This window comes from Lampetra fluviatilis, chromosome 63, assembly GCF_964198595.1.
Source record: "Lampetra fluviatilis chromosome 63, kcLamFluv1.1, whole genome shotgun sequence".
Taxonomy (NCBI): domain Eukaryota; kingdom Metazoa; phylum Chordata; class Hyperoartia; order Petromyzontiformes; family Petromyzontidae; genus Lampetra; species Lampetra fluviatilis.
Window position 1 is genome coordinate 2,546,978 of NC_136337.1, and position 9,790 is coordinate 2,556,767.

Genomic DNA, 9,790 nt, shown 5'->3' on the forward strand with positions numbered 1-9,790 from the left:
TTGATTGATTGTGTGATTGATGTCCCTTTATTTAACCAGGTGAGGGCCCGTTGAGATCCGTTTCCACCCCCATTCCTTCTTGCAAGGGCAAGGCGAGGTGACCTATTTTGTGTACGGATTAATTATCCGTGGAGATTATTAGTACTCTGTTTACCACTGGATATAACAACAACAACAACAAACAAAAACCCCATACAGCGTGACTCGCATGGGGCCAAACATCCCAGTGCAGAAGAAAAACAATAAATATATCAAACTTGGTGTGAAGCTTTCGTGACTGCAGGAATCCATACTCTTAGGTTCTTTCGGTAAAGTCACGTGGCTAGAAAAATAAAATGTATAAAATAAAATGTATGAAATAAAATGTATAAAATAAAATGTATAAAATTACATTTATAAAATAAAATGTATCAAATAAAATGTAAAAAATAAAATGTGTAAAATCTAATTTATAAAATAAAAATTATAAAATAAAATGTATTAAATAAATTGTATAAATAAAATGTATAAAATCAAATGTATAAAATAAAAATTATAAAATAAAATGTATAAAATAAAATAAAATGTATAAAATAAAATGTATAAAACCACATTCATTCCTACGTGATTTTACCCAAAGAACCAAACAATCTTTCTATAACGCGGCAAGTTACTAGGTTGGGGTTATTCCACCGCCGATGTTGGCGGTTGGCTACGTACGGTGCGAAAGAAGTTCAACACGACCCACACTCGTGAAGCGAGCAGCATTATCGCCCTCGCTGTCATCGCGTGGCAGGATCCTCCTGCAGAGGGAGTCTTCAGACTCGGGCAAGGCGGTCCTACACGATGGGGCGAAGCGAGGGAAACAACATTGATAATAATTGCGACGTATTTTGACAGCGCTGTACTTCTGTTCCATTATATTCTTAGTTTTTTTTCGGTAAAGTCACGTAGGTAAAAAATTAATCAAAGTTAAATGAAAATAAAATAAAAAATCACGACGTTTCGGAGGCAACACAAGCTTCCGTCTTCAGGTGGAACAGTCACAGCACGATTGCTGTATCAAGTGAGAGACATTCCAAGAAAAACCGTCCTTGTATATATACTGGTTGAGGGTGGGAGGAGCCAAGGCAGGCCCCTGGATATTATTATTATTCTTCTTGGTTCTTTCGGTAAAGTCACGTAGAAGGGAAGTAATAAAATTATAAAAATAAAAAACAATTCTCATGACGTTTCGGCCACAACGCAAGCAGCCGTCCTCAGGTGAAAACCAGGACGGCTGCTTGCGTTGTGGCCGAAACGTCGTGAGAATTGTTTTATTATGTTTTATTTTTATTAATTTATTATTTCCCTTCTACGTGACTTTTCCGAAAAAACCAAGAGGATGAATCCGTGCAGTCACGAAAGCTTTAAATCGAAATTTTATTACGTTTTATTTTTATTATTTAATCATTTCCCTTCTACGTGACTTTACCGAAAAAACCAAGAGGATGAATCCGTGCAGTCACGAAAGCTTTAAATCGAAATTATTATTATTATTGTGAAGTTGGTTTCATTGTTTTTATTTAACACGCTTTTATTTAACTCACTCTGTCGTCGTTGCTGTCGTTGTAGTATCTTCAAATCTTGTAACTCAATTTGAACCCACTTCCCAATGTGGTATCCACTGCAAACGTTGTATACTGATGACAATACTATATTCTATCATTAAAATAAAAATGTTTTTTTCATAATAATTTTTTATATGTTCTGTTTCGGCTTGGGTCTACTTGCCCACGGTCCCTTACGTTATGGCAAGCTTCGGTGCCACGTCCTGAAGTCGTGAGTTCTTCCATCACTATTTAACTCTTTAGTACATTTCATGAAAGCGTGTTTTAAAAACAAAAAGTTGCTTTAAATATTTATCTTCACTAAATATCCACCGATTTACACCGAGCTAATTTGAATAATCAGCCTCACTTCTCCCGCGGCTGATCAGTGAATTGCCTTTGGCGGTGAGCTGTGCACCTCCGTAGAGGCCATTCAAAGGGGCCTCATCGTCCAACGTTGGACTCAACGTCGGCCCAACGTCAGCCTAACCTCGTCCTAACGTCGGCCCAAGGTTGCGTCGTGTTTAGCGAGACGTTACTGCTGACTCATGAAACGCGTTGTCGCTTTTCTTGCTGTTGCGGGGTGTTCAACATTCTGCGGTCTTCCCCCTCCGAGGCAAAGATCACCCGTGTAGCCTGTAACAGACGGTAGGGGCAAGTGCTGTTAGCGAGCACCTATTAAGGCCGGCACGGCACACGAGCGGGTGGGTGGCCAACACCACGCCCGCCCGCCTTTGTCTCCCCAGTGACAATGTTTCCACATTGTACCGGGTATTCATTTCAGGCTGAGTCGACCTAGGGGGACCTCCCAAGACCGGTTCAGATAATCGTCACCGGAGTTGGCCGTGAGCGGGAATCGAACCCGGGTCGCCAGGTTCGTAGCGCAGCGCTAACCGCTACACTACCGCTACCCCAGACACACGCACAGACACACACACAGACACACACGCCTAGGGAACACACGCACAGACACACACGCACAGGAACACGCGCACAGACACGCGCACAGACACACACGCACAGATACACACGCACAGACACACACACAGACACACACGCACAGACACACGCGCAGACACACACAGGCACACACGCACAGACACACGCACAAACACACACGCACAGACACACACGCACAGACACACACACAGACACACACGCACAAACACACACACGCAGACACACACAGACACACACGCACAGACAAACGCACAAACACACACGCACAGACACACACACACACAGACACACGCACAGACACACACAGACACAGACGCACAGACACAGACGCACACAGACACACACGCACAGACACACACACAGACACACACGCACAGACACACACACACAGACACACATACACACACACAGACACACACACACACACATACACACACATACACACACACACACGCACAGACACACACACAGACACATACACACAGACACACAGACACACACACACACGGACAGACACACGCACAGACACACACGCACAGACACGCACAGACACACACAGACACACACGCACAGACACACACAGACACACACACGCGCACAGACACACGCACAGACACACACAAACACACACACAGGCACACACACAGACACACACGCACAGACACACACCGACACACACACACAGACACACACAGACACAGACGCACTGGAAGCAGACGATGCCTGCCCCGTGAGTCACCACACCCCGGCAGGGCGGCGGGGGAGGCTCGGGGGGGGGGCGAGACAGCGTGAGAGGTGGTGGAGTGAGAGGGGGTGGAGTGAGAGGTGGTGGAGTGAGATGGTGGAGTGAGATAGTGGAGTGAGAGATGGTGGAGAGAAATATGGTGGAGAGAGATGGTGGAGAGAGATGGTGGAGTGAGAGATGGTGGAGAGAGATGGTGGAGAAATATATGGATGAGTGAGAGATGATGGAGAGAGATGGTGGTGAGAGAGATGGTGGAGAGAGATGGTGGGGAGAGATGGTGGAGTGAGATGGTGGAGTGAGATGGTGGAGTGAGAGATGGTGGAGTAAGAGATGATGGAGTGAGAGATGGTGGAGTGAGAGATGGTGGAGAGAGATGGTGGAGTGAGAGATGGTGGAGTGAGAGATGGTGGAGAGAGATGGTGAAGTGAGAGATGGTGGAGTGAGAGATGGTGGAGAGAGATGGTGGAGAGAAAGATGGTGGAGTGAGAGATGGTGGAGTGAGAGATGGTGGAGTGAGAGATGGTGGAGAGAGAGAGATGGTGAAGTGAGAGATGGTGGAGTGAGAGATGGTGGAGTGAGAGATGGTGGAGAGAGAGAGATGGTGAAGTGAGAGATGGTGGAGTGAGAGATGGTGGAGAGAGATGGTGGAGAGAAAGATGGTGGAGAGAGATGGTGGAGTGAGAGATGGTGGAGTGAGATGGTGGAGTGAGAGATGGTGGAGAGAGATGGTGGTGAGAGATGGTGGAGTAAGAGATGGTGGAGAGAGATGGAGAGATGGTGGAGAGAGATGGTGGAGAGAGAGATGGTGGAGAGAGATGGTGGAGTGAGAGATGGTGGAGTGAGAGAGGTGGTGGAGAGAGATAGTGGAGTGAGAGGTGGTGGAGTGAGAGGTGGTGGAGAGAGATGGTGGAGCGAGAGATGGTGGAGTGAGAGAGGTGGTGGAGAGAGATAGTGGAGTGAGAGGTGGTGGAGTGAGAGGTGGTAGAGTGAGAGATGGTGGAGTGAGAGATGGTGGAGTGAGATGGTGGAGTGAGATGGTGGAATGAGAGATGGTGGAGTGAGAGATGGTGGAGAGAGATGGTGGAGTGAGATGGTGGAGTGAGAGATGGTGGAGTGAGAGATGGTGGAGTGAGATGGTGGAGTGAGAGATGGTGGAGAGAGATGGTGGAGAGAGATGGTGGTAAGAGATGGTGGAGTAAGAGATGGTGGAGAGAGATGGAGAGATGGTGGAGAGAGATGGTGGAGAGAGATGGTGGAGAGAGAGATGGTGGAGTGAGAGATGTGGAGAGAGAGATGGTGGAGAGAGAGATGGTGGAGTGAGAGATGGTGGAGTGAGAGATGGTGGAGTAAGAGATGGTGGAGAGAGATGGAGAGATGGTGGAGAGAGATGGTGGAAAGAGAGAGAAATGGTGGAAAGAGACATGGTGGAGTGAGAGATGGTGGAGTAAGAGATGGTGGAGTGAGAGATGGTGGACTAAGAGATGGTGCAGAAGACTACATGGGAGGGGAGATGACGGAGCCGAGCGAGGGAGAGAGATGGTGGAGTGAGAGATGGTGGAGTAAGAGATGGTGGAGCGAGAGATGGTGGAGTGAGAGAGGTGGTGGAGTGAGAGATGGTGGAGAGAGAGATGGTGGAGTGAGAGATGGTGGAGTGAGAGATGGTGGAGTGAGAGATGGTGGAGAGAGAGATGGTGGAGTGAGAGATGGTGGAGAGAGATGGTGGCGTCAGGAGGGAGGGAGGGAGGGTGGGGAGACGCGTGGCGAGGCAGCAGGCTGCGGTAGGAGCCGCCAAACGAGCCAGAGACGCGGCCGTGCGGTTTTGAATTCGCGACGCGGGGAATGTTCGCGACACCGCGGCGTCTGCTGCTGCGGCTGCTGCTGCTGCTGATGCTTTGTGGGAGAATTCATAGATGGCTGCTTGGCCTCCCGTGACCCCCTCCTCCACCTCTTCCTCCATCTCCTCCTCCGCCTCCTCCACCTCCTCCTCCTCTCCCCTACCCCCCACCACCACCACCCACCTTAACTCGCGCGCCGTTACGCAGCCACCACCGACAAAGCAGCGACTTGTCGTCGGCAAGGCGCTTTCAGATCCACACCGATTCCTCGCTGGAGGCGGAGAGAGAGAGGGGAGACCTCCAATGATTGTTGTCGCGGGCAGCCGCTTGCGCAGAGGTGCCCCCCTTACTGCCCCCTTACTGCCCCCTTACTGCCCCTCTTACTGCCCCCTTACTGCCCCATTACTGCCCCATTACTGCCCCTCTTACTGCCCCCTTACTGCCCCATTACTGCCCCATTACTGCCCCTCACACAAGAGTTGGGCGGAGGCGCGAGGCGGTTTAAACGGAATGAGAATCTTTAATTGTTGAGACTGCAGGAGGAGGAATCCGATGAGTTGTGAAGCTCTTTTTCGCAGATGTCCGGTAGGGGCTGCTCAGAAAGTTAGGCAACGATCGATTTAAAATAAAACACGATAGCGAATGCAAAGCATAGGAAAGGTCAACAAATCACTAGAATAAAAATATGTGTTTGTTTATTTTTTACTGCAGCTACATACTATTAACATTCCTTCCCTTTATTAATGCTACCCCCATCCCCTCCCTTTGATGCTGCTAATCCTACATAATGCACGGGCATAATATGACTTTAAACCCCCTGCGCACCTCCTACGCATTTCACAAGTAGTACTAATCCCATATCTGCATTTCCGATAAATATGCTAAATTCCTCTTGATATGCAAATTATTTTGTCAAGGCGCTCTTCCCCCTCCAACCCAGCTTAAATAGACGCTCCAAGCCTCGGGTTGTTTCATTCAGACTCTGTCTTCTCGACAGACCTATTCTTCACCTGAGGACGGCTGCTTGCGTTGTGGCCGAAACGTCGTGAGAATTATTTTATTATGTTTTATTTTTATTATTTTATTATTTCCATTCTACGTGACTTTACCGAAAGAACCAAGAAGATGAATCCCTGCAGTCACGAAAGCTTTAAATCGAAATTTAAAGCCCGCTGAGTTATTGGTTTATTTTTCAGAAGCGACCTGGCCACAAACGATAGCTCAACGAAGCGACTTTATCACGTCAACATTCAAAGCAGTCAAATAATGTAAACAATCTAAACTGAACTGTGAATAATTGTATTTAACAGGTAAAGCCCTCTGAGCAATGAACCCTTGTTCAGAGGCGACCTGGCCACGTTTGATGACAGCTCATCATCTCAGTGGTTGATATCATATTGTTAGGGTTTTTTTCGGTAAAGTCACGTAGGTAAAAAATAAAAATTAATAAAAATAAAATAAAAATAAAATAAAAAATAAAAATCACAACGTTTCGGAGGCAACACAAGCTTCCGTCTTCCGGTGGGACCGTCACAGCACGATAGCTGTATCAAGTGAGAGGATATCATCTTCATCATCATCACACCTGGGGATCATTTATAGCAGCAGCCAAATTATCTGACCGCGTGTTGTTTCCGAAATGTGGAGGAGGAGGTGGAGGAGGGGGAGGAAAAACCCGGCAAAGGAACCCAGAGACGGATCCACGCTGCGACCACCGCGGCGAGAAAGAGAGCACGCACACAGACTACGAATATACACCAACAGGCATCGCCAGAGTGTGAGATCAAACCCCGTGGTGGTGTAGGACCAACCCCAGCCAGTCACGGAAACTCCTCCACCCTCTTTGCAACCGCCCTCGTGACTCGCGGGGTCGTGTTTTGTGGGGGAGTTGGGTTGGAGTCAATGCCGTATTAAGCTAAGTGCGGGGCCTGTAGGATATGTTATGAAGGGGCCCTACATTTAAAATAAACCACGTAAATATTAAAACACTAATTTTTTTACTCGCATAGTAAAGTAGTTGCATTTTTTTCATTCGCTATACAGGCCAGATAATACGACAAATCGCTAACGTTAAACACCAGGTCGTTCATAAAAGTCGAAGGCGGTATAGTACTATAGTAATAGAGCAAGTGCAGAATCACTGAACCGGAATTGATAGCTTGAAAGCATTTAGCGCGGAGCCCTTGATAGTGCGGGGCCCGTAGCTACATTCGTAGCTACTTTTGCAACGAGGATCATCTGGCACTAGATGGAGTGGAGTCTTCAATTGAACCAAGTGCCCAGGCGGGTGCTTTGGGGTTTTTTTGTTTGGGGTGGGCCAAAATCTCCGCGCGACCCGCCAACTTTCGTCTCATTTGAAGCTCTCTGGGATCACGGGCGCGGGCAAACGACAAGGAGCGGGAATCGAACTCGGGGTGTAGCGCCACCACCGCCGCCACCACTGCAACCACCACCGCCACCACCACCGCCACCACCGCCACCGCCACCACCACCGCCACCACCACCGCCAAAACCACCGCCACCAATACCACTGCTGCCACCGCCACCACCACCACCGCCACCACCACCGCCACCACCACCGCCACCACTGCCACTGCTGCCACCACCACTGCCACCACCACCACTGCCACCACTGCCACCGCCACCACCACCACCACCACCACTGCCACCACTGCCACCACCACCACCGCCACCGCATTCGGCTCAATGCCACCAAAACGAGCGCTCGAGAGAGAGAAAAAAGCTGTAATTGTCATTCGGCGTTCGTTTATATTTGTTGCTGTTGCACTGATGTGTGTATGTGGTGGTGGTGGGGGGGGGGGGGGGCACAGTTGGGAGGGTGACCACCCACAGCTCTATAATTGTCATTGGTTCGGAGGGGTGGGATCGCGAAGCTAAAACATGTCAACAAACAAACAAACGCGGACGTCTTCGTGCAGCGAAAGAGAAACCCCCTCAACCAGTACAGTATATATACGGGGTAGTATCTCTTGGAATTTCTCATTTACTTGATGCAGCAAGCGTGCTGAGTGAGACGGTTCCACCTGAAGACGGAGGCTTGTGTTGCCTCCGAAACGTCGTGATTTTTATGTTATTTTTATTTTACTTTTATTCATTTAAATTTACATTTTTTTTACCTACGTGACTTTACCGGAAAAAAAAAATCTAAGAACATGAATCCTTGCAGTCACGAAAGCTTCAAAGCTAGAAAGAATATGACCCCTTGTCAAGATGCCAGCCGCTCTCCCCGTTGGCTTCACTGGAGCTGACGCAGCCTCTCCTCCCCGAGTCTGTTTCCCGTGGGGAGGCCGGGAGCGAAGTTACTGGAGCGTCTTCTTGGTTCTTTCGGTAAAGTCACGTAGAAGGGAAGTAATAAAATAATAAAAATAAAACATAATAAAATGAAATATTATGTTTTATTTTTATTATTTTATTACTTCCCTTCTACGTGACTTTACCGAAAGAACCAAGAAGATGAATCCCTGCAGTCACGAAAGCTTTAAATCGAAATGTACTGGAGCGTGTCACCTCGCTCGCCTCGAGCCATCGCCGTCAACGCGACCCGCCGGACACGCACCTCACCGATCGGCGCGGTTGGCTTACGTACGGTGTGAAAGAAGTCCAGCGCGCGTGCACGTGCGTGCGTGTGCGTGCGCGCGCGTGCACGTGCGTGCGTGCGTGTGCGTGCGCGCGCGTGCGTGCGATGTTTTGCCGAGTTTTGTTTCGCCAGGCAAGGAGGACCGCTGAGCGACGTGGCTATCTTTTTAGAAGCGACCTGGCCGACAAATGATTTCTCATCGAAGTGGCCTACAAGGGGATTTGTAGCGCAGCGGTCAAATACTGGAAACGCGCGGTGTTGATTCCAAACGGGGAGAAAAATCCACGCGACCACAGGGAGAGAGAGACACGCAAACTCCAAATATACTGCAGCAGGCGTCAGGATCGAACCCACGACTTCCTGTACACCAGGCGAGGTAGTTAACATCTCCTAGCCACCGTGATGATGATGAGTGAGATACATGCAGCCTCCAAATATACAGCAGGCGTCAGGATCGTGATCGAACCTACGAGCTCCTGTACACCAAGCGAGGTAGTTAACATCTCATAGCCACCGTGATGATGATGAGAGACACGCAAACTCCAAATGTACAGCAGGCGTCAGGATCGTGATCGAACCTACGACCTCCTGTACACCAGGCGAGGAAGTTAACATCTCCTAGCCACCGTGATGATGATGATGAGAGAGAGACACGCAGCCTCCAAATATACAGCAGGCGTCAGGGTCGGGAACGAACCCACGACCTCCTGTAGACCAGGCGAGGTAGTTAACATCTCCTAGCCACCGTGATGATGATGATGAGAGAGAGACACGCAGCCTCCAAATATACAGCAGGCGTCAGGGTCGGGAACGAACCCACGACCTCCTGTATACCAGGCGAGGTAGTTAACATCTATCCACCGCGGCACCCCATACCTAAAATCGCGTCTGCCAATTAAGGGCGGCAGTGGTAACGCAAGAAAGGGGCCTTGATCTTCTTGGTTCTTTCAGTAAAGTCACGTAGAAGGGAAATAATACAATAATAAAAATAAAACATAATAAAATAATTCTCACGACGTTTCGGCCACAACGCAAGCAGCCGTCCTCAGGTGAAGACCAGGTCTGTCGGGGAGACAGCGTCAGA